This window comes from Phyllobates terribilis, unplaced genomic scaffold (genome assembly GCF_046119375.1).
Source record: "Phyllobates terribilis strain yellow unplaced genomic scaffold, ASM4611937v1 Scaffold_40__1_contigs__length_11209783, whole genome shotgun sequence".
Taxonomy (NCBI): Eukaryota; Metazoa; Chordata; class Amphibia; order Anura; family Dendrobatidae; genus Phyllobates; species Phyllobates terribilis.
In genome coordinates this window covers 8,563,600-8,587,520 of record NW_027362800.1, presented here as the reverse complement: position 1 = coordinate 8,587,520, position 23,921 = coordinate 8,563,600, and the positions used below count along the sequence as shown (strand labels likewise).

Sequence of the window (23,921 nt, the reverse complement as noted above, 5' to 3'; positions counted from 1 at the left end):
GAGCTAACAGGTATGTGAGCTGGTTACTCTGCTGCGCTTAAAATTTCTTTTTTGGTTTGCTACAATGCCTTTTCTGAAACGTTGTCTCCCTCTGCTGGAACACTGACTTCTTTCATTTAATGCCTGCAGACTATAAAAGAGAAACCAACCCAAAAAGTTTGGTTGATTAGTCTGTGGCATTCTTTTAAACTGTTGCTTATGGCGGTCTCTGTGAGCTTCTCAGTGACATTCAGCCATCCAGGTATCCCGCCTGCAGTAGACGGAATGTGGCAATGGAACGCTGGCTGCGCGTGTCATAATAGGCTCTGAGCCTTTATATACCTGCGCACAGCAGCAGCCACCTTCAGTCTGCTGCTGGACAGCCAGCAGCAGCAGCAGGAGAGGTAATTAATCAGCAACCCTCCTGCTAAGGGTAGACAGCTGCTCGTTCCACCCCCCCCCCGCCTTAATTGGTTCTCCTCCCTTCCAACGGTGTTGAGGCGGGTGGGAACAGCCGGGGGTTGAGGGTACTGTGCTAACAGAGGTGGAGTTATGCAGATCTAAAACGCGTGGATTGCAGCAGCAGCAAGCCGAAAAGTGCAGGCATGTGAGGGATCTAGAGGTTGACAGCATGTCTTCTTAACGGGAGTCCAGGTGGCCATCTCCACAAATGGACTTTTCAGAATCCTTGGGTGGCACCGTAGTCGGAAACCAATTCTGGTTATCGCTTCTCGGTCTTTTGGCTAAGATCAAGTGTAGTATCTGTTCTTATCAGTTTAATATCTGATACGTCCCCTATCTGGGGACCATATATTAAATGGATTTTTAGAACAGGGAGATGGAAAAAGAGCTTGCTCTGTCCACTCCACGCATTGACCTGGTATTGCAGTATCTCCAGGACCGGTGCACCCCTTCTTTAATGCAGTTTCTAAAATCAGAAAGAATTGAATTCAATGCTTTTTGTTCATTTTGCTTGTTTGTCGGATTTTGGGATGGACTCTTTGGCTTTGCTTTTCTTCTCCTCATTGGATTTTTCATGTTAAAAGTTGCAGAAGCCAGATGACAAGCTCATTTTGGTTCAACTTCAGCAACTGTGCATTGCATTGCCATGTAATGTAATGTAATGCAATGCTATCTATCTAGCTCTCCCTCTATACTTCCTTTTGGATAAACAGACATATTAGGCAAGCATTTTGGAGCTTTCACCTAAATAACTACAGGTGGTGAGATAAGCTGCACAATATAATTGACCTTTCAGTATATTGTTGCACACACACCATCTATTTAGCAAATGCCCTTGTTATCAACAGCAGCCTTTTAAACTCACCTGAGCTAACAGGTATGTGAGCTGGTTACTCTGCTGCGCTTAAAATTTCTTTTTTGGTTTGCTACAATGCCTTTTCTGAAACGTTGTCTCCCTCTGCTGGAACACTGACTTCTTTCATTTAATGCCTGCAGACTATAAAAGAGAAACCAACCCAAAAAGTTTGGTTGATTAGTCTGTGGCATTCTTTTAAACTGTTGCTTATGGCGGTCTCTGTGAGCTTCTCAGTGACATTCAGCCATCCAGGTATCCCGCCTGCAGTAGACGGAATGTGGCAATGGAACACTGGCTGCGCGTGTCATAATAGGCTCTGAGCCTTTATATACCTGCGCACAGCAGCAGCCACCTTCAGTCTGCTGCTGGACAGCCAGCAGCAGCAGCAGCAGGAGAGGTAATTAATCAGCAACCCTCCTGCTAAGGGTAGACAGCTGCTCGTTCCACCCCCCCCCCCGCCTTAATTGGTTCTCCTCCCTTCCAACGGTGTTGAGGCGGGTGGGAACAGCCGGGGGTTGAGGGTACTGTGCTAAAAGAGGTGGAGTTATGCAGATCTAAAACGCGTGGATTGCAGCAGCAGCAAGCCGAAAAGTGCAGGCATGTGAGGGATCTAGAGGTTGACAGCATGTCTTCTTAACGGGAGTCCAGGTGGCCATCTCCACAAATGGACTTTTCAGAATCCTTGGGTGGCACCGTAGTCGGAAACCAATTCTGGTTATCGCTTCTCGGCCTTTTGGCTAAGATCAAGTGTAGTATCTGTTCTTATCAGTTTAATATCTGATACGTCCCCTATCTGGGGACCATATATTAAATGGATTTTTAGAACAGGGAGATGGAAAAAGAGCTTGCTCTGTCCACTCCACGCATTGACCTGGTATTGCAGTATCTCCAGGACCGGTGCACCCCTTCTTTAATGCAGTTTCTAAAATCAGAAAGAATTGAATTCAATGCTTTTTGTTCATTTTGCTTGTTTGTCGGATTTTGGGATGGACTCTTTGGCTTTGCTTTTCTTCTCCTCATTGGATTTTTCATGTTAAAAGTTGCAGAAGCCAGATGACAAGCTCATTTTGGTTCAACTTCAGCAACTGTGCATTGCATTGCCATGTAATGTAATGTAATGCAATGCTATCTATCTAGCTCTCCCTCTATACTTCCTTTTGGATAAACAGACATATTAGGCAAGCATTTTGGAGCTTTCACCTAAATAACTACAGGTGGTGAGATAAGCTGCACAATATAATTGACCTTTCAGTATATTGTTGCACACACACCATCTATTTAGCAAATGCCCTTGTTATCAACAGCAGCCTTTTAAACTCACCTGAGCTAACAGGTATGTGAGCTGGTTACTCTGCTGCGCTTAAAATTTCTTTTTTGGTTTGCTACAATGCCTTTTCTGAAACGTTGTCTCCCTCTGCTGGAACACTGACTTCTTTCATTTAATGCCTGCAGACTATAAAAGAGAAACCAACCCAAAAAGTTTGGTTGATTAGTCTGTGGCATTCTTTTAAACTGTTGCTTATGGCGGTCTCTGTGAGCTTCTCAGTGACATTCAGCCATCCAGGTATCCCGCCTGCAGTAGACGGAATGTGGCAATGGAACGCTGGCTGCGCGTGTCATAATAGGCTCTGAGCCTTTATATACCTGCGCACAGCAGCAGCCACCTTCAGTCTGCTGCTGGACAGCCAGCAGCAGCAGCAGGAGAGGTAATTAATCAGCAACCCTCCTGCTAAGGGTAGACAGCTGCTCGTTCCACCCCCCCCCCGCCTTAATTGGTTCTCCTCCCTTCCAACGGTGTTGAGGCGGGTGGGAACAGCCGGGGGTTGAGGGTACTGTGCTAAAAGAGGTGGAGTTATGCAGATCTAAAACGCGTGGATTGCAGCAGCAGCAAGCCGAAAAGTGCAGGCATGTGAGGGATCTAGAGGTTGACAGCATGTCTTCTTAACGGGAGTCCAGGTGGCCATCTCCACGAATGGACTTTTCAGAATCCTTGGGTGGCACCGTAGTCGGAAACCAATTCTGGTTATCGCTTCTCGGCCTTTTGGCTAAGATCAAGTGTAGTATCTGTTCTTATCAGTTTAATATCTGATACGTCCCCTATCTGGGGACCATATATTAAATGGATTTTTAGAACAGGGAGATGGAAAAAGAGCTTGCTCTGTCCACTCCACGCATTGACCTGGTATTGCAGTATCTCCAGGACCGGTGCACCCCTTCTTTAATGCAGTTTCTAAAATCAGAAAGAATTGAATTCAATGCTTTTTGTTCATTTTGCTTGTTTGTCGGATTTTGGGATGGACTCTTTGGCTTTGCTTTTCTTCTCCTCATTGGATTTTTCATGTTAAAAGTTGCAGAAGCCAGATGACAAGCTCATTTTGGTTCAACTTCAGCAACTGTGCATTGCATTGCCATGTAATGTAATGTAATGCAATGCTATCTATCTAGCTCTCCCTCTATACTTCCTTTTGGATAAACAGACATATTAGGCAAGCATTTTGGAGCTTTCACCTAAATAACTACAGGTGGTGAGATAAGCTGCACAATATAATTGACCTTTCAGTATATTGTTGCACACACACCATCTATTTAGCAAATGCCCTTGTTATCAACAGCAGCCTTTTAAACTCACCTGAGCTAACAGGTATGTGAGCTGGTTACTCTGCTGCGCTTAAAATTTCTTTTTTGGTTTGCTACAATGCCTTTTCTGAAACATGGTCTCCCTCTGCTGGAACACTGACTTCTTTCATTTAATGCCTGCAGACTATAAAAGAGAAACCAACCCAAAAAGTTTGGTTGATTAGTCTGTGGCATTCTTTTAAACTGTTGCTTATGGCGGTCTCTGTGAGCTTCTCAGTGACATTCAGCCATCCAGGTATCCCGCCTGCAGTAGACGGAATGTGGCAATGGAACACTGGCTGCGCGTGTCATAATAGGCTCTGAGCCTTTATATACCTGCGCACAGCAGCAGCCACCTTCAGTCTGCTGCTGGACAGCCAGCAGCAGCAGCAGCAGGAGAGGTAATTAATCAGCAACCCTCCTGCTAAGGGTAGACAGCTGCTCGTTCCACCCCCCCCCGCCTTAATTGGTTCTCCTCCCTTCCAACGGTGTTGAGGCGGGTGGGAACAGCCGGGGGTTGAGGGTACTGTGCTAAAAGAGGTGGAGTTATGCAGATCTAAAACGCGTGGATTGCAGCAGCAGCAAGCCGAAAAGTGCAGGCATGTGAGGGATCTAGAGGTTGACAGCATGTCTTCTTAACGGGAGTCCAGGTGGCCATCTCCACAAATGGACTTTTCAGAATCCTTGGGTGGCACCGTAGTCGGAAACCAATTCTGGTTATCGCTTCTCGGCCTTTTGGCTAAGATCAAGTGTAGTATCTGTTCTTATCAGTTTAATATCTGATACGTCCCCTATCTGGGGACCATATATTAAATGGATTTTTAGAACAGGGAGATGGAAAAAGAGCTTGCTCTGTCCACTCCACGCATTGACCTGGTATTGCAGTATCTCCAGGACCGGTGCACCCCTTCTTTAATGCAGTTTCTAAAATCAGAAAGAATTGAATTCAATGCTTTTTGTTCATTTTGCTTGTTTGTCGGATTTTGGGATGGACTCTTTGGCTTTGCTTTTCTTCTCCTCATTGGATTTTTCATGTTAAAAGTTGCAGAAGCCAGATGACAAGCTCATTTTGGTTCAACTTCAGCAACTGTGCATTGCATTGCCATGTAATGTAATGTAATGCAATGCTATCTATCTAGCTCTCCCTCTATACTTCCTTTTGGATAAACAGACATATTAGGCAAGCATTTTGGAGCTTTCACCTAAATAACTACAGGTGGTGAGATAAGCTGCACAATATAATTGACCTTTCAGTATATTGTTGCACACACACCATCTATTTAGCAAATGCCCTTGTTATCAACAGCAGCCTTTTAAACTCACCTGAGCTAACAGGTATGTGAGCTGGTTACTCTGCTGCGCTTAAAATTTCTTTTTTGGTTTGCTACAATGCCTTTTCTGAAACATGGTCTCCCTCTGCTGGAACACTGACTTCTTTCATTTAATGCCTGCAGACTATAAAAGAGAAACCAACCCAAAAAGTTTGGTTGATTAGTCTGTGGCATTCTTTTAAACTGTTGCTTATGGCGGTCTCTGTGAGCTTCTCAGTGACATTCAGCCATCCAGGTATCCCGCCTGCAGTAGACGGAATGTGGCAATGGAACACTGGCTGCGCGTGTCATAATAGGCTCTGAGCCTTTATATACCTGCGCACAGCAGCAGCCACATTCAGTCTGCTGCTGGACAGCCAGCAGCAGCAGCAGCAGGAGAGGTAATTAATCAGCAACCCTCCTGCTAAGGGTAGACAGCTGCTCGTTCCACCCCCCCCCGCCTTAATTGGTTCTCCTCCCTTCCAACGGTGTTGAGGCGGGTGGGAACAGCCGGGGGTTGAGGGTACTGTGCTAAAAGAGGTGGAGTTATGCAGATCTAAAACGCGTGGATTGCAGCAGCAGCAAGCCGAAAAGTGCAGGCATGTGAGGGATCTAGAGGTTGACAGCATGTCTTCTTAACGGGAGTCCAGGTGGCCATCTCCACAAATGGACTTTTCAGAATCCTTGGGTGGCACCGTAGTCGGAAACCAATTCTGGTTATCGCTTCTCGGCCTTTTGGCTAAGATCAAGTGTAGTATCTGTTCTTATCAGTTTAATATCTGATACGTCCCCTATCTGGGGACCATATATTAAATGGATTTTTAGAACAGGGAGATGGAAAAAGAGCTTGCTCTGTCCACTCCACGCATTGACCTGGTATTGCAGTATCTCCAGGACCGGTGCACCCCTTCTTTAATGCAGTTTCTAAAATCAGAAAGAATTGAATTCAATGCTTTTTGTTCATTTTGCTTGTTTGTCGGATTTTGGGATGGACTCTTTGGCTTTGCTTTTCTTCTCCTCATTGGATTTTTCATGTTAAAAGTTGCAGAAGCCAGATGACAAGCTCATTTTGGTTCAACTTCAGCAACTGTGCATTGCATTGCCATGTAATGTAATGTAATGCAATGCTATCTATCTAGCTCTCCCTCTATACTTCCTTTTGGATAAACAGACATATTAGGCAAGCATTTTGGAGCTTTCACCTAAATAACTACAGGTGGTGAGATAAGCTGCACAATATAATTGACCTTTCAGTATATTGTTGCACACACACCATCTATTTAGCAAATGCCCTTGTTATCAACAGCAGCCTTTTAAACTCACCTGAGCTAACAGGTATGTGAGCTGGTTACTCTGCTGCGCTTAAAATTTCTTTTTTGGTTTGCTACAATGCCTTTTCTGAAACGTTGTCTCCCTCTGCTGGAACACTGACTTCTTTCATTTAATGCCTGCAGACTATAAAAGAGAAACCAACCCAAAAAGTTTGGTTGATTAGTCTGTGGCATTCTTTTAAACTGTTGCTTATGGCGGTCTCTGTGAGCTTCTCAGTGACATTCAGCCATCCAGGTATCCCGCCTGCAGTAGACGGAATGTGGCAATGGAACGCTGGCTGCGCGTGTCATAATAGGCACTGAGCCTTTATATACCTGCGCACAGCAGCAGCCACCTTCAATCTGCTGCTGGACAGCCAGCAGCAGCAGCAGCAGGAGAGGTAATTAATCAGCAACCCTCCTGCAAAGGGTAGACAGCTGCTCGTTCCACCCCCCCCCCCCGCCTTAATTGGTTCTCCTCCCTTCCAACGGTGTTGAGGCGGGTGGGAACAGCCGGGGGTTGAGGGTACTGTGCTAAAAGAGGTGGAGTTATGCAGATCTAAAACGCATGGATTGCAGCAGCAGCAAGCCGAAAAGTGCAGGCATGTGAGGGATCTAGAGGTTGACAGCATGTCTTCTTAACGGGAGTCCAGGTGGCCATCTCCACAAATGGACTTTTCAGAATCCTTGGGTGGCACCGTAGTCGGAAACCAATTCTGGTTATCGCTTCTCGGCCTTTTGGCTAAGATTGGGTGTGGTGTTTAGGCATTGCATCTGGTCTTGGCTGATAGGTGTTTGGGGTACCCGGCTCCTTGGCCTGGGGGGATCGTCCCACCTTACGGTGGGGCTTCACCCCCCTGCTGCTATTAGGGAGCTGGCTTAGTCCCCATACAACGTGTTGCGATCCCTTAAAAAGGCTCACGCCTTTTTTCTTTTCTTCTGTAGTTGGTACGCTTTCGTGGAAGGATGCCTGCTACAATTTCTTTTGCATCGGGAGAGCCCCGGATGAGGAACACAATCCGTATCGAGGTCTTGGAAAGTTTCAGAGAGCAGAAAGGTATCCGCTTCGTCTGCAATACCATCCTCCTTGGGATCCTGGAGTTCGACAGAGATGACATCTTTTGCTTCCAGGACAATGAACTCAAAGGTATTTATACCATCACTTTTAAGAACCAAGGATGCTGCCAACAGTTGGTCCAGAAGGTGAACGAGCATGGTTGGAGAGATGAGATGGATGGCCTGGTGTTTTCCCTGCTTTTCGTCCATGAGGAGGTACAAATAACAACGTATTTTCCCAACCCTTTTGTGGAGAGGCAGGACATCCAAACCTGTTTGAGCCGTCACTGTGATGAGGTGAGATACATTGGGCCTGTGAAGAACTCTGTTGGCTTCTGGGGTGGGAAGCGGAGGTTTCTTGTGCGGTTGCGGAAGGATCCCCAGGGCTATGGAGGAACACATCACCCCCCCTCTACTATCACTATCGGGAAAAGTCGGGGGTATTTATTTTATGCTGGCATGCCTATGTACTGTCGAAATTGTGGGAAAATGGGGCATGTCCAGAGCAATTGTGCAGAGTCCAAGGCATTCCGTTGTAATAACTGTGGTCTACTAGGACATTTATTTAAGGATTGCCCCCATAAGGATTCTTGCAACCTTTGTGGCGTGGACGGCCATATATTTCGGGAGTGCCCACTGAAGACCAAGACCCGAACATATGCGGAAGCTGCTGGAGGACCTATGCCACGGGAAGGACCAGTTCGTGTTCCGGAGACCAGTAAAGGACCTGAGCCTCGTCCTTCTGTTTCCACAACAGAGGAGGTGGCGGAGAAGGTCAAGGGCGCGAGGAAGGAGACGGAGAGGATGGAGCAGGAGTCGGGTCTCCCCCGTGGAGAGCCTCCTGTGGCGAAGTCCCAGAAAAAGGGCGGAGGGCGGACCACCCAAAGACCGGAGCAGAGGGACTCTCCCGTCAGGGAGAAGACCACTGCGTCGATGGTCCCTGGTGTGTTGGAGCAGGGCGCCCCCAATGAGTTGGCGGTGGGGGGCTCTGTGTCGAAGACCCCAGACATACCTAGGGACTCGTGCCAGCAGACCACGGTTCTTTGTCCAGCAGGTGGCAATGATGGTGAGGTTTTCATGTCTGACCTGGAGAGTCTTCAGGAAGTGAGAGGCCACACAGCAATAGCGGAGGATGACTGCACGAGCGATGTGATTGAGCCGTGTGGCAAAAAGTTGAGAGCGGACGATCCTCCGGCATTTAATCCAGACTCGCCTGATGTGTGCCTTGCCAGGGACGATATATGGCAACCCGGTTCCTCCGGGTATCCGATATCCGGTTCGGACCCCCAGAATATTCTCTGCTTCTCCTCAACACTCGAGAGCTTGACGGGGTCTGCAGGGGATATAATGGATGACTCCCCTCCCCCATGACACAAATGCCATCTATTAAGTGTCTCTCACTCAATGTGAGATCTTTAAAGAGCCCTGTCCGCAGGGCTGCTCTCTTTGATTTTTTCAAAACATTAGACTTTGATATTTGTTTCCTACAGGAATGCGGTCTGCAACACGGACTACGGTATAATGAGCTAAAGAAAGACTGGAAACTAGGGCCCTCCATTTGGTCCGGCTCTAATGAGAATAAATCAGCTGGTGTGGGTCTGCTCTGCCGAGGTAATGCTTTTATAATCTCCTCTGTCACTGAGATTGTGCCCGGCAGAGCTATATTAGTACATTTATGTTTTAATAATTTTAACTTTCGTGTTATAAATGTGTATGCCCCTCCAGATAAACAAGAGCGGATACAATTGTTTGAGATTTTACCGTTGTTCTGTGTAGGGTCATCTCCTCTTTTGGTAGCTGGGGACTTTAATTGCCTCAGTGTAAATGAGCGCCGAGGAGGAGGTGACCCAATCCGTAAATTAGATAAATCATGTTTTTTATTAAGTAATTTGCAGACAGATTTTAAGTTGCGCGATGCCTGGAGGTCGCTATCGCCGACGGACCCGGGATTTACGTGGTCCGGTCGGGGAGTGACCTCCAGGATCGATTTTATCTTTTTATCTGAAACTTTTAGCCCTGTATATTTTGTTTTAATTCCTAATTTATTTTCTGACCATAACATATTAAAATTAGAGATAGAATACCAGGGGGAACTAAAGGTGAATAGAGGGTTGTGGCGCCTGGGGGTACACCTATTGGAAGACCCCCTGGTAAGGTCAGATTTTATCAAAAAGTACCAACAATGGAGGCAGCTCAAACCCCCATATTTTAAAATGCTGTCCTGGTGGGAAGGGATTAAAGACAAGATCCAACATTTTTTTATCAGGGCTGGGAAGAGGAAGGCGAGGCAGAAGAAGCAGGGCTATGCAAATTTGAATACTAGACTGCAGACTCTCCTTAAATTCAAAGAGATAGGCTTAGAGGTGCATGATGATATTGTAAGCCTTAAAAATGAGATACAGTCATACCTTGAACAAAAAGGGAAGGAAATAATATTTAATTCTAAGGTGCAATTTTTAGAAGAAGGGGAAAAGTGTACACGTTTCTTTTTCAAAAAAGTGGTGGAGAGGAAAGAAACGATTACCTGCCTAGATGGAGATAGCACAATACAAGGTATGAAGAGGGTAGCTTTTAATTTTTATAGAAACCTTTTTAGCAAAAAAAGTGTTAATAATGTGTTTTTACAAGATGCTCTTAATGTCCTGGATTTTAGGCTAAATTCTGCAGATCAGGGGTTTTTAACAAAAGATATTACTTTAGAAGAACTTTTTAGTGTTTTTAAAAGTTTTTCAAGAGGGAAAGCCCCAGGAGCTGATGGCCTTCCTGTGGAATTTTATTTATCCTTTTGGGATATTTTAAAAGAGGATCTTTTAGCACTTTTTAAAGAGGTTTTTTTGTGTGATAAGTTACCCAAGTCATGGAGGAGGGGGATAGTGTCCTTAATATACAAGAAGAAGGGCGCTCGGGACGACCTCAAAAATTGGAGACCTATCACCCTCCTTAACATGGATTACAAGGCTTTAGCTAAGATTATTGCATGTCGTTTTAAAACTGTTATTAATGTGTTAATACAACCCGAACAAGTATGTGGTGTACCAGGGAGGAGTATTACAGAGACCCTAAATGCGATCAGAGACGTAATATGGTACAGTAAAGACAGGGATCAAGGGCTGGCCCTGTTGGCGCTAGACTTCGAGAAAGCGTTTGACAGGGTTTCTCATGAATATCTTTTTAAAGTTTTAAAACAAATGGCAATCCCAGACTGGTTTTTATCTCGCATTAAGAGTTTATATAATAATATGTTTTCACAAATCTCTGTCAATGGTTTTTTAACTGATTTTATCCCACTGGAATCCGGAGTGAAGCAGGGATGTCCATTATCCCCAATTCTGTTTATTTGCGCTATGGAACCCCTTTTATGCATGATCCGGAAAGACAAGGTAGTCCGGGGGGTTCCTGTCCCAGGAGGGGGAGGGGCTCAGGTTAAAGTGCTTGGATATATGGATGACGTGACGGCTATTTGCACTGATCCTGCTTCACTCCGGAGAGTAGTATTGTGCACCAATCTTTTTAGTCAAGCTTCTGGTTTTAAAATGAATTTTAATAAAACTGAGTGTTTGATTATGGGTGCCTGGGATAGAAATGACTTACCGACTGTTAATGTGAAATATGACAATGTGAAAATTTTAGGGGTTGTATTTGATGCAAATAATGATGGGCTTGTGAGTTGGGGAGAGGTTCAAGATAAAATGGCAAAGAAACTTTCCTTTTGGACCCTGAGGAATCTTTCGATCGAAGGGAAAGTCCTTGTTATTAAATCTGTTTTATTACCTATGATTTTATATATTGCCATGGTGTATCCTCCCTCTGACTTAATGCTAAAAAAACTAACTCGTTGTATTTTTATGTTTATATGGGGCTCTAAAATGGAAAAGCTTAAACGATCAGAAATGTATAAGAGAAAGCAGAATGGAGGAAAAGATGTTCCCGATCTTCGCCTGTTTTTATATGTAAATTTTTTCTTTTTTTGTTTTAAAGCTTTTAAGTCTGATAGTACTTTTGGCCTGTTTTTAAAATACACGTGTGGTTTTATCTTTAAGAGATGGTTTAGGCCATCCTTATCAGCGCCTGTTTTATTGTGTCCACCAAAGCACCTTATTATTTTAGAAAAAGTTGCAAAGACTCATAATTTAAAAGACCTTGGAGCTGACATCCTTCTGGACCCGAAGAAGCTATTTGTCCATTTGAGGAGAGAAGAAGAGACATCCCCAGGTTGCAACTACTCATGGAACAGATCCAAACGTGTGTGGAGGAATGTCTTCGGGAAGTTCCTCGCCAATGTCCATAAAGACCTTGCCTGGATGTCCGTCCACCAGTGCCTCCCAACCAGAGAATTCCAACACCGGAGAGGCCTGGTGGCACGGGCAAAATGCCCAAGAGACTCTTGCCATTGTGATGAGACCGTTATGCACCTTTTTTGGAACTGCACCTTTGCACAAGAACTCTGGGGGAAATTTGGGATTCTTTTAAAGTGGGTTTGCGGTTTAAAGGACTTTTATTATGAATATGTTTTATACGGACTTTTTAATTGCCCTACTGCATACCAATCTGAAATCTGCTGGTGTATAATAAACTGTGCCAAGAATGCAATTTGGAAAGCAAGGAATATTTTATTGTTTAATCGTGATTTTATTTCTGTGCTTGATTGTATTAAACTGGCTTTTAGTGAAATGTATGTTTATTATTTAAAAAATGTAAAAGATATGGGCAAGAAGGAAGCGAACCGTAGATGGTGCTTTTATATTTGGAATTCTATTTTATATTGATTATTCTCTGTAATGTATAATTGTCAAATGTTTTTATGGGTTTTTTTGTACTTGAAAGGTTTCGCATTGATTGTCTTGTAATCTGACTTATGTACAATAAAATTATGTTGAAACCTTATCTGTTCTTATCAGTTTAATATCTGATACGTCCCCTATCTGGGGACCATATATTAAATGGATTTTTAGAACAGGGAGATGGAAAAAGAGCTTGCTCTGTCCACTCCACGCATTGACCTGGTATTGCAGTATCTCCAGGACCGGTGCACCCCTTCTTTAATGCAGTTTCTAAAATCAGAAAGAATTGAATTCAATGCTTTTTGTTCATTTTGCTTGTTTGTCGGATTTTGGGATGGACTCTTTGGCTTTGCTTTTCTTCTCCTCATTGGATTTTTCATGTTAAAAGTTGCAGAAGCCAGATGACAAGCTCATTTTGGTTCAACTTCAGCAACTGTGCATTGCATTGCCATGTAATGTAATGTAATACAATGCTATCTATCTAGCTCTCCCTCTATACTTCCTTTTGGATAAACAGACATATTAGGCAAGCATTTTGGAGCTTTCACCTAAATAACTACAGGTGGTGAGATAAGCTGCACAATATAATTGACCTTTCAGTATATTGTTGCACACACACCATCTATTTAGCAAATGCCCTTGTTATCAACAGCAGCCTTTTAAACTCACCTGAGCTAACAGGTATGTGAGCTGGTTACTCTGCTGCGCTTAAAATTTCTTTTTTGGTTTGCTACAATGCCTTTTCTGAAACGTTGTCTCCCTCTGCTGGAACACTGACTTCTTTCATTTAATGCCTGCAGACTATAAAAGAGAAACCAACCCAAAAAGTTTGGTTGATTAGTCTGTGGCATTCTTTTAAACTGTTGCTTATGGCGGTCTCTGTGAGCTTCTCAGTGACATTCAGCCATCCAGGTATCCCGCCTGCAGTAGACGGAATGTGGCAATGGAACGCTGGCTGCGCGTGTCATAATAGGCTCTGAGCCTTTATATACCTGCGCACAGCAGCAGCCACCTTCAGTCTGCTGCTGGACAGCCAGCAGCAGCAGCAGCAGGAGAGGTAATTAATCAGCAACCCTCCTGCTAAGGGTAGACAGCTGCTCGTTCCACCCCCCCCCGCCTTAATTGGTTCTCCTCCCTTCCAACGGTGTTGAGGCGGGTGGGAACAGCCGGGGGTTGAGGGTACTGTGCTAAAAGAGGTGGAGTTATGCAGATCTAAAACGCGTGGATTGCAGCAGCAGCAAGCCGAAAAGTGCAGGCATGTGAGGGATCTAGAGGTTGACAGAATGTCTTCTTAACGGGAGTCCAGGTGGCCATCTCCACAAATGGACTTTTCAGAATCCTTGGGTGGCACCGTAGTCGGAAACCAATTCTGGTTATCGCTTCTCGGCCTTTTGGCTAAGATCAAGTGTAGTATCTGTTCTTATCAGTTTAATATCTGATACGTCCCCTATCTGGGGACCATATATTAAATGGATTTTTAGAACAGGGAGATGGAAAAAGAGCTTGCTCTGTCCACTCCACGCATTGACCTGGTATTGCAGTATCTCCAGGACCGGTGCACCCCTTCTTTAATGCAGTTTCTAAAATCAGAAAGAATTGAATTCAATGCTTTTTGCTCATTTTGCTTGTTTGTCGGATTTTGGGATGGACTCTTTGGCTTTGCTTTTCTTCTCCTCATTGGATTTTTCATGTTAAAAGTTGCAGAAGCCAGATGACAAGCTCATTTTGGTTCAACTTCAGCAACTGTGCATTGCATTGCCATGTAATGTAATGTAATGCAATGCTATCTATCTAGCTCTCCCTCTATACTTCCTTTTGGATAAACAGACATATTAGGCAAGCATTTTGGAGCTTTCACCTAAATAACTACAGGTGGTGAGATAAGCTGCACAATATAATTGACCTTTCAGTATATTGTTGCACACACACCATCTATTTAGCAAATGCCCTTGTTATCAACAGCAGCCTTTTAAACTCACCTGAGCTAACAGGTATGTCAGCTGGTTACTCTGCTGCGCTTAAAATTTCTTTTTTGGTTTGCTACAATGCCTTTTCTGAAACGTTGTCTCCCTCTGCTTGAACACTGACTTCTTTCATTTAATGTCTGCAGACTATAAAAGAGAAACCAACCCAAAAAGTTTGGTTGATTAGTCTGTGGCATTCTTTTAAACTGTTGCTTATGGCGGTCTCTGTGAGCTTCTCAGTGACATTCAGCCATCCAGGTATCCCGCCTGCAGTAGACGGAATGTGGCAATGGAACGCTGGCTGCGCGTGTCATAATAGGCTCTGAGCCTTTATATACCTGCGCACAGCAGCAGCCACCTTCAGTCTGCTGCTGGACAGCCAGCAGCAGCAGCAGCAGGAGAGGTAATTAATCAGCAACCCTCCTGCTAAGGGTAGACAGCTGCTCGTTCCACCCCCCCCCCGCCTTAATTGGTTCTCCTCCCTTCCAACGGTGTTGAGGCGGGTGGGAACAGCCGGGGGTTGAGGGTACTGTGCTAAAAGAGGTGGAGTTATGCAGATCTAAAACGCGTGGATTGCAGCAGCAGCAATCCGAAAAGTGCAGGCATGTGAGGGATCTAGAGGTTGACAGCATGTCTTCTTAACGGGAGTCCAGGTGGCCATCTCCACAAATGGACTTTTCAGAATCCTTGGGTGGCACCGTAGTCGGAAACCAATTCTGGTTATCGCTTCTCGGCCTTTTGGCTAAGATCAAGTGTAGTATCTGTTCTTATCAGTTTAATATCTGATACGTCCCCTATCTGGGGACCATATATTAAATGGATTTTTAGAACAGGGAGATGGAAAGAGAGCTTGCTCTGTCCACTCCACGCATTGACCTGGTATTGCAGTATCTCCAGGACCGGTGCACCCCTTCTTTAATGCAGTTTCTAAAATCAGAAAGAATTGAATTCAATGCTTTTTGTTCATTTTGCTTGTTTGTCGGATTTTGGGATGGACTCTTTGGCTTTGCTTTTCTTCTCCTCATTGGATTTTTCATGTTAAAAGTTGCAGAAGCCAGATGACAAGCTCATTTTGGTTCAACTTCAGCAACTGTGCATTGCATTGCCATGTAATGTAATGTAATGCAATGCTATCTATCTAGCTCTCCCTCTATACTTCCTTTTGGATAAACAGACATATTAGGCAAGCATTTTGGAGCTTTCACCTAAATAACTACAGGTGGTGAGATAAGCTGCACAATATAATTGACCTTTCAGTATATTGTTGCACACACACCATCTATTTAGCAAATGCCCTTGTTATCAACAGCAGCCTTTTAAACTCACCTGAGCTAACAGGTATGTGAGCTGGTTACTCTGCTGCGCTTAAAATTTCTTTTTTGGTTTGCTACAATGCCTTTTCTGAAACGTTGTCTCCCTCTGCTGGAACACTGACTTCTTTCATTTAATGCCTGCAGACTATAAAAGAGAAACCAACCCAAAAAGTTTGGTTGATTAGTCTGTGGCATTCTTTTAAACTGTTGCTTATGGCGGTCTCTGTGAGCTTCTCAGTGACATTCAGCCATCCAGGTAACCCGCCTGCAGTAGACGGAATGTGGCAATGGAACGCTGGCTGCGCGTGTCATAATAGGCTCTGAGCCTTTATATACCTGCGCACAGCAGCAGCCACCTTCAGTCTGCTGCTGGACAGCCAGCAGCAGCAGCAGCAGGAGAGGTAATTAATCAGCAACCCTCCTGCTAAGGGTAGACAGCTGCTCGTTCCACCCCCCCCCCCCCCCCGCCTTAATTGGTTCTCCTCCCTTCCAACGGTGTTGAGGCGGGTGGGAACAGCCGGGGGTTGAGGGTACTGTGCTAAAAGAGGTGGAGTTATGCAGATCTAAAACGCGTGGATTGCAGCAGCAGCAAGCCAAAAAGTGCAGGCATGTGAGGGATCTAGAGGTTGACAGCATGTCTTCTTAACGGGAGTCCAGGTGGCCATCTCCACAAATGGACTTTTCAGAATCCTTGGGTGGCACCGTAGTCGGAAACCAATTCTGGTTATCGCTTCTCGGCCTTTTGGCTAAGATCAAGTGTAGTATCTGTTCTTATCAGTTTAATATCTGATACGTCCCCTATCTGGGGACCATATATTAAATGGATTTTTAGAACAGGGAGATGCAAAAAGAGCTTGCTCTGTCCACTCCACGCATTGACCTGGTATTGCAGTATCTCCAGGACCGGTGCACCCCTTCTTTAATGCAGTTTCTAAAATCAGAAAGAATTGAATTCAATGCTTTTTGTTCATTTTGCTTGTTTGTCGGATTTTGGGATGGACTCTTTGGCTTTGCTTTTCTTCTCCTCATTGGATTTTTCATGTTAAAAGTTGCAGAAGCCAGATGACAAGCTCATTTTGGTTCAACTTCAGCAACTGTGCATTGCATTGCCATGTAATGTAATGTAATGCAATGCTATCTATCTAGCTCTCCCTCTATACTTCCTTTTGGATAAACAGACATATTAGGCAAGCATTTTGGAGCTTTCACCTAAATAACTACAGGTGGTGAGATAAGCTGCACAATATAATTGACCTTTCAGTATATTGTTGCACACACACCATCTATTTAGCAAATGCCCTTGTTATCAACAGCAGCCTTTTAAACTCACCTGAGCTAACAGGTATGTGAGCTGGTTACTCTGCTGCGCTTAAAATTTCTTTTTTGGTTTGCTACAATGCCTTTTCTGAAACGTTGTCTCCCTCTGCTGGAACACTGACTTCTTTCTTTTAATGCCTGCAGACTATAAAAGAGAAACCAACCCAAAAAGTTTGGTTGATTAGTCTGTGGCATTCTTTTAAACTGTTGCTTATGGCGGTCTCTGTGAGCTTCTCAGTGACATTCAGCCATCCAGGTATCCCGCCTGCAGTAGACGGAATGTGGCAATGGAACGCTGGCTGCGCGTGTCATAATAGGCTCTGAGCCTTTATATACCTGCGCACAGCAGCAGCCACCTTCAGTCTGCTGCTGGACAGCCAGCAGCAGCAGCAGCAGGAGAGGTAATTAATCAGCAACCCTCCTGCTAAGGGTAGACAGCTGCTCGTTCCACCCCCCCCCGCCTTAATTGGTTCTCCTCCCTTCCAACGGTGTTGAGGCGGGTGGGAACAGCCGGGGGTTGAGGGTACTGTGCTAAAAGAGGTGGAGTTATGCAGATCTAAAACGCGTGGATTGCAGCAGCAGCAAGCCGAAAAGTGCAGGCATGTGAGGGATCTAGAGGTTGACAGCATGTCTTCTTAACGGGAGTCCAGGTGGCCATCTCCACAAATGGACTTTTCAGAATCCTTGGGTGGCACCGTAGTCGGAAACCAATTCTGGTTATCGCTTCTCGGCCTTTTGGCTGAGACCAAGTGCTTCACAGCAGGAGGTTTCAGTTGAAGGGCACTCAGGTACCCCTCTCCTTGGCCTGGCAGGATCGTCCACTTCGGTGGGCTTCACCTGCCTGCTGCTATTAGGGAGAGGGATTAGTCCTAGGGTAACGGGCAGCGATCCCCCAGCCTTCAGGTGCTTTATCTCAAAGCTCTGAAGGCGCAGATTGCAGGCGGTTGCAATTTGCATTTTGTTGCGCCATACCATGGAGGTTGACCCCAATCTCGTGCCTCTATATGCGAGGCTTAAGAACACTATAAGGGTCCACTTTACGGCTGGTGGTTCCGATATGCGGAATCTGGGATATGTAGTCCAGGACGTGCTTGAGAAACTGCTCCACGTCAGAACCAACGAAATCCTTTCTATCCAGGATTATCCTCGACGTGGAGATTATGATGTAACCTTTACTGGCGAAGGTATTTTCAAAGATGTTTTGTCCAGAGTTAAGTCGGTAGAAAATAGCCCTGGTCTAAAAGGGATTCAGATCATCGAGCACGTCCTGGATGAGGTAAAAATGGTGGTTGTGAAAATCTTCTCACCCTTCATAACAGCACCAGAGGTTATTTCCTTTTTGTCAGTTTATTTTAAAAGTGTGAAATTGATTGGGAAAGTGTTGAATGAGTTTAACATCTGGACCTCAAAATGGAAGTTTTTAGTAAAATGTGAAAGAGACCCTAAATTCCCTGGAGGTGTGAGACTTCCTCCAGCTCGATTTAAAATAGGGCAAACTAATGGGGATTTTTTTTTCTCAGGAATGCCACTTTTCTGTAGGTATTGTGGTCTCTATGGGCACTCTAAGGATAGTTGTGGTGCCACTTGTAGAAATTGTGCCAGTACTGAACATGACACAAAGGAGTGCCCAAATGAAAAAAAATGCTCTTTTTGTCGGACACCTGGTCATTTCTATTTTTCTTGCCCTCACAGGTTCAGAGAGGATGAACAAAAACAAAAGGAGAAGTCCAAGACATCCGGGAATGGACGGGCCAATCAGACCACCCCTCAGGAGGAGGAACAACAACCTGGAGCCTCGGGAGGTGATAAGGGCGCTTCGACTAGTAACAATCCCTCCGAGTCAATGACAGGTAACTCACAGGAGCCCAGGAGCTGGCTGAAAGACCATAAGGAGGCTAAAAGGAAGGCTGAGAAAGATCATAAAGGGGCGGTCGGTAAGGCCAAAAAAGAGCGCCAAAAGGCTGACACCGAGCCCAAAATTCCCACTGGGTCTCACGAGAGCGAGGGCGGTACGTGGCACTTGGTGAGGTCTCATAATAAGAAAAAGAATGGTTCCGTGGAGGTGGCTAATAGGGAGGAGATGGATACATCCCCTCACGGGGGTGTAGACTCTGGAATCCCGAGGTCCCGGGGCTCTGCTGCCCCAGGTGGGGCCCCGAACCTGGCTGCCTCCGGGGACTCTGAGGCTCCGCCATGTGCGCAGCCTGCCCCTGTGTTACGACCCTCTGCGGGTCAGCAGGGGAGTGCGGAGCCTCTCGGAGACCCACCTGACGAGGACCTAAATGGTCAGCCTATGGAGACCCAGTGTAACCTTTCTCACAATATCCTTCCGAGCTACACCCCAGTAGCGTCGGGTCTTAATTTAAGTGAATGTTCCTTCTCCGATGATGAAGACTCTTTGATAACGGTGGATTCAGAAGAGGGCGTTGGTGAAAGTCCAAGTGGTCTGATCCGTCCATCGGATAGGTAAAGTCCAGTTTTTGTTTCTTCCTAACCATTTGCTATGATGGCTGACATTAGTGGTGTTTCCCTCAATGTGAGAGGCATAGGATCCAAGACCAGAAGAGCTACTGTTTTACATTTTTTAACCTGTTTTACAGCTTCTGTTTTCTTTTTACAAGAATGTCATATCCCTCATAAGATTTCTTACAAAAAATATAAGGAAGAGTGGAAACATGGTCCATCGGTCTGGTCTGGATCAAATGCAACCGGATCAGCCGGGGTAGCTATACTTTTTAAGGGAAATGTGTCTATTGATTTTATCCAAGATATTTTACCGGGTCGTATTCTTTTAGTTAAGGCTTTTATTGATGGGACAAGATGGCAGTTTTTAAATTTTTATGGGTCACCTGATAAAAATGAAAGGGCTGATATGCTGGAAATTTTACCTTTATTTATTAACATTTCTGAACCTTTTATCCTGGCAGGTGATTTTAATTGTATTTTAAAAGGCGAAAGCCGACGCTCCGGTTCCGTGAGTAGAAATTATGACAAAACGTCTGGAATGTTAAGCAATATTATAAATGATTGTAAATTAACTGATGTGTATAAAGAATGTAACAAGGATAGCCCTATAGACGCTGGTTTCACCTGGAGCAATTCTACATGTAGCTCCAGGATAGATTTTGTTTTAGGTTCAGAAAAAATACTGCCAGTGAAATGTGAAGTTTTAACTAATATTCTCTCAGATCACAAGGTTTTATCTTTTAGAGTGAGGATTAATGGAAAGAAGAAATGTGGTAAGAAATCTTGGAAATTGAATGTGTCCCTTTTAAAAGATCCACAAATTTTATCGGATTTTATTGAGTTTTATGTAAACTGTAGAAAAAGGAAAAACCCCAATATTTCTTTTAGCTTCTGGTGGGATAGAATGAAAATAAGCATTAAAGATTTCTTTATAAAGAAAAGCATACAAAAAGCTAAAGAAAAGTTTGAGATCTATAATTTTCTTAATATCAGGTTACAGACATTGTACAAATTCAAAGACAATGGTCTGGATGTAGGTAATGATATATTGAGTCTTAAAGGAGAAATTTCAAAGTGGTTGGAACAAAAAGGAAAAGAACTGATTTTTCGTTCAAAGGTAAAACACGTAGAAGAGGATGAGACTTGTTCCAGGTATTTTTTTAAGAAAAACAAACAGGCGAAAACAATAATTGATAACATAGATGGAGATAATAATATCAACGTTATATTGGATAAGGTAAATGTCTATTTTAATGATCTTTTTAATGTAAAAACTATAGACCATGATTTAATACACACTTTCCTGGGGGAGATCAAGTCCACCCTAGATGCTGATGCCCAAAGTTTTTTATCCCAACCTCTATGTGAGGAAGAGATTTTAGAAACCATGAAGAGTTTTAAAAATGGTAAAGTGCCGGGCCCTGATGGTATCCCCATAGAGTTTTATATAAGTTTTTATGATATTTTAAAAGATGATTTGTTTAATTTGTTTTCCGAAGTTTTTAATAATAAGGTTTTACTCAACTCATGGAAGAAAGGTGAGGTATCACTACTATACAAAAAAGGTGACAAAACGGATCTTAAAAACTGGAGGCCGATAACTCTTTTAAATAGTGATTACAAAATTATGGCTAAGATCTGTGCAAATCGGTTGAAAAAGGTGATACATAAAGTAATTCATGCAAATCAGGTATGCGGGGTACCTGGGCGTAGTATCTGGGACAATTTAAACCTGGTGAAAGATTGTATTGAAGATGTAAAAACCAGAAAGACAAAGATGTCAATCCTAGCGGTGGATTTTGAGAAAGCTTTTGACCGCGTGTCTCATTTTTATCTTTTTAAAGTTTTAGAAAAAATGGGCATTCCGGGTGGGTTTTTATTGTCTCTTAAAGCTTTTTATAATGATTGTACGAGTAAGATTTTAGTTAATGGTTTTAAAACAAAAGAGGTAGTTTTAAAATCAGGGGTGAAGCAGGGTTGCCCTTTGTCCCCCCTGCTTTTTATATGTGCTATAGAACCCCTTTTATGTACAATACGCCGGGATAAGCAAATATGTGGAGTACCCTTACCCGGAGGGAACGGTCTACAAGTTAAAGTTGTAAGCTATATGGATGATGTAGCAGTGTTTGGATGTGATGTACCTTCAATACAAAAAACGATAAGCCAAATTCAGTCTTTTTGTACAGTTTCCGGTTTTAAAATTAATCTTACTAAATGTAATATTTTAAATGTCGGGGGGATGAGTTTACATGATGTTCCAATTGCAGTTACAGATTCCATTACTATTTTAGGTGTTTCTTTTAATGAATCTAATAATGGTTTTAATAGCTGGGATGCGGCAGCACAGAAAATTAATCAGAAAATCTGCATGTGGAATATGAGAAAGCTGTCAATGGAAGGTAAAGTTCTGATTGTAAAAATGGTGATATTACCTATCCTGTTATATCTTAGTTTGGTGTTCCCCCCTCCTACAAATTTGTTGAAACGAATTACAAAAGTATGTTTTACCTTTTTTTGGGGCTCAAAAATGGAGAAACTCAAAAGAGAAACTGTGACAAAGCCAAAGGTTAAAGGTGGGAAAGATTTCCCTGTTTTAGATAAGTTTCTTTTAATACATTTTTTCTGTTTCTGTTTTAAAACCCTTTTTAAAGATAATTACCTTTCCTATTTTATGCGTTTTAACACTGGTTTTCTCATGAGAAGGTTTGGTTGGTTTGAAACGGTTTTATCCTTTCCTTATGCTTTTAACCTACCTGCACATTATGAGATTTTAAAGAAAATTATTCTTGATTTTAATTTGAATAAGAAACAGACAGGGGATCTATGTAACAGCAAGACACTACTCAAACAAATTAGTACTGATGTGACGTTGTGTGATATTGAACGTTATGATGATGACAAAACTGTACACATATGGAAAATGATTAACGCCCTTTATCTTTTTAATGTACAGAAAGACATGTCTTGGAGCTGCGCACACCACTGTCTTCCTTGCCGGGCATTCCAGTACAGAAGAGGTTTTGTGAGGTCTGCCATCTGCCCAAGAGAAGGTTGTCAAGAAGAAGAGACAGTGAAGCATCTTTTATGGACTTGTGCTTTTGCTAAAGAGTTCTGGAGAAGATTAATCCCCCTGCTGGAGAAAATGGTGGACCTCAAGGACTTTAATTTTGCATCAGTGTTATATGGTCTTCTGGAATGCCCAACAATGGACCAAAAAATAATGGCGTGGAAGACAGTGAATTGTGCCAAGATAGCGCTCTGGAATGCTAGAAATATTGCTGTTTTTAAACATGAAATGTTACCAGTAGATGATGTTTTAGCCTTTTGTAAAAGTGAAATGTACATATACTATTTATTGGACAGGAAAAAGAATGTAACGTTGGCAGGCAAATGGCTTTTTAACCTATGGAATATTTGAAGTCTTGTAAAATTTGCTGTGATGGAATTTTTATTTTTCTTTGAAGTCCCGAAAGTGTAATGTGGATGTAATGGTTTTATTTCTGTAATTTGTTAAATTTTAAATAAACGGTTTTTATCCCCATGTGGGGGATAGCCAAACTAAAAAAAAATCTGTTCTTATCAGTTTAATATCTGATACGTCCCCTATCTGGGGACCATATATTAAATGGATTTTTAGAACAGGGAGATGGAAAAAGAGCTTGCTCTGTCCACTCCACGCATTGACCTGGTATTGCAGTATCTCCAGGACCGGTGCACCCCTTCTTTAATGCAGTTTCTAAAATCAGAAAGAATTGAATTCAATGCTTTTTGTTCATTTTGCTTGTTTGTCGGATTTTGGGATGGACTCTTTGGCTTTGTTTTTCTTCTCCTCATTGGATTTTTCATGTTAAAAGTTGCAGAAGCCAGATGACAAGCTCATTTTGGTTCAACTTCAGCAACTGTGCATTGCATTGCCATGTAATGTAATGTAATGCAATGCTATCTATCTAGCTCTCCCTCTATACTTCCTTTTGGATAAACAGACATATTAGGCAAGCATTTTGGAGCTTTCACCTAAATAACTACAGGTGGTGAGATAAGCTGCACAATATAATTGACCTTTCAGTATATTGTTGCACACACACCATCTATTTAGCAAATGCCCTTGTTATCAACAGCAGCCTTTTAAACTCACCTGAGCTAACAGGTATGTGAGCTGGTTACTCTGCTGCGCTTAAAATTTCTTTTTTGGTTTGCTACAATGCCTTTTCTGAAACGTTGTCTCCCTCTGCTGGAACACTGACTTCTTTCATTTAATGCCTGCAGACTATAAAAGAGAAACCAACCCAAAAAGTTTGGTTGATTAGTCTGTGGCATTCTTTTAAACTGTTGCTTATGGCGGTCTCTGTGAGCTTCTCAGTGACATTCAGCCATCCAGGTATCCCGCCTGCAGTAGACGGAATGTGGCAATGGAACGCTGGCTGCGCGTGTCATAATAGGCTCTGAGCCTTTATATACCTGCGCACAGCAGCAGCCACCTTCAGTCTGCTG

General features: G+C 43.5%; 10 non-coding genes across 10 annotated transcripts; all 10 read left to right on the top strand.

Annotated features, from left to right (window-relative positions):
• Nucleotides 1-702: 702 nt before the first annotated feature.
• Nucleotides 703-893, top strand: LOC141185064 (U2 spliceosomal RNA). The gene has a single exon (XR_012259761.1). It is a non-coding gene; the product is annotated as a U2 spliceosomal RNA (small nuclear RNA).
• A 1,121-nt stretch (nucleotides 894-2,014) lies between these two features.
• LOC141189695 (U2 spliceosomal RNA) lies at nucleotides 2,015-2,205 on the top strand. The gene has a single exon (XR_012263744.1). It is a non-coding gene; the product is annotated as a U2 spliceosomal RNA (small nuclear RNA).
• A 1,117-nt stretch (nucleotides 2,206-3,322) lies between these two features.
• Nucleotides 3,323-3,513, top strand: LOC141189693 (U2 spliceosomal RNA). Its single transcript, XR_012263742.1, has one exon. It is a non-coding gene; the product is annotated as a U2 spliceosomal RNA (small nuclear RNA).
• Nucleotides 3,514-4,632: 1,119 nt separating this feature from the next.
• LOC141189692 (U2 spliceosomal RNA) lies at nucleotides 4,633-4,823 on the top strand. Its single transcript, XR_012263741.1, has one exon. It is a non-coding gene; the product is annotated as a U2 spliceosomal RNA (small nuclear RNA).
• A 1,119-nt stretch (nucleotides 4,824-5,942) lies between these two features.
• LOC141189691 (U2 spliceosomal RNA) lies at nucleotides 5,943-6,133 on the top strand. The gene has a single exon (XR_012263740.1). It is a non-coding gene; the product is annotated as a U2 spliceosomal RNA (small nuclear RNA).
• A 6,309-nt stretch (nucleotides 6,134-12,442) lies between these two features.
• LOC141185837 (U2 spliceosomal RNA) lies at nucleotides 12,443-12,626 on the top strand. Its single transcript, XR_012260443.1, has one exon. It is a non-coding gene; the product is annotated as a U2 spliceosomal RNA (small nuclear RNA).
• Nucleotides 12,627-13,745: 1,119 nt separating this feature from the next.
• LOC141189690 (U2 spliceosomal RNA) lies at nucleotides 13,746-13,936 on the top strand. Its single transcript, XR_012263739.1, has one exon. It is a non-coding gene; the product is annotated as a U2 spliceosomal RNA (small nuclear RNA).
• A 1,120-nt stretch (nucleotides 13,937-15,056) lies between these two features.
• LOC141191398 (U2 spliceosomal RNA) lies at nucleotides 15,057-15,247 on the top strand. Its single transcript, XR_012265394.1, has one exon. It is a non-coding gene; the product is annotated as a U2 spliceosomal RNA (small nuclear RNA).
• Nucleotides 15,248-16,373: 1,126 nt separating this feature from the next.
• Nucleotides 16,374-16,564, top strand: LOC141184420 (U2 spliceosomal RNA). Its single transcript, XR_012259177.1, has one exon. It is a non-coding gene; the product is annotated as a U2 spliceosomal RNA (small nuclear RNA).
• A 6,391-nt stretch (nucleotides 16,565-22,955) lies between these two features.
• On the top strand, nucleotides 22,956-23,152 carry LOC141185842 (U2 spliceosomal RNA). The gene has a single exon (XR_012260447.1). It is a non-coding gene; the product is annotated as a U2 spliceosomal RNA (small nuclear RNA).
• The last annotated feature ends 769 nt before the right edge of the window (nucleotides 23,153-23,921 follow it).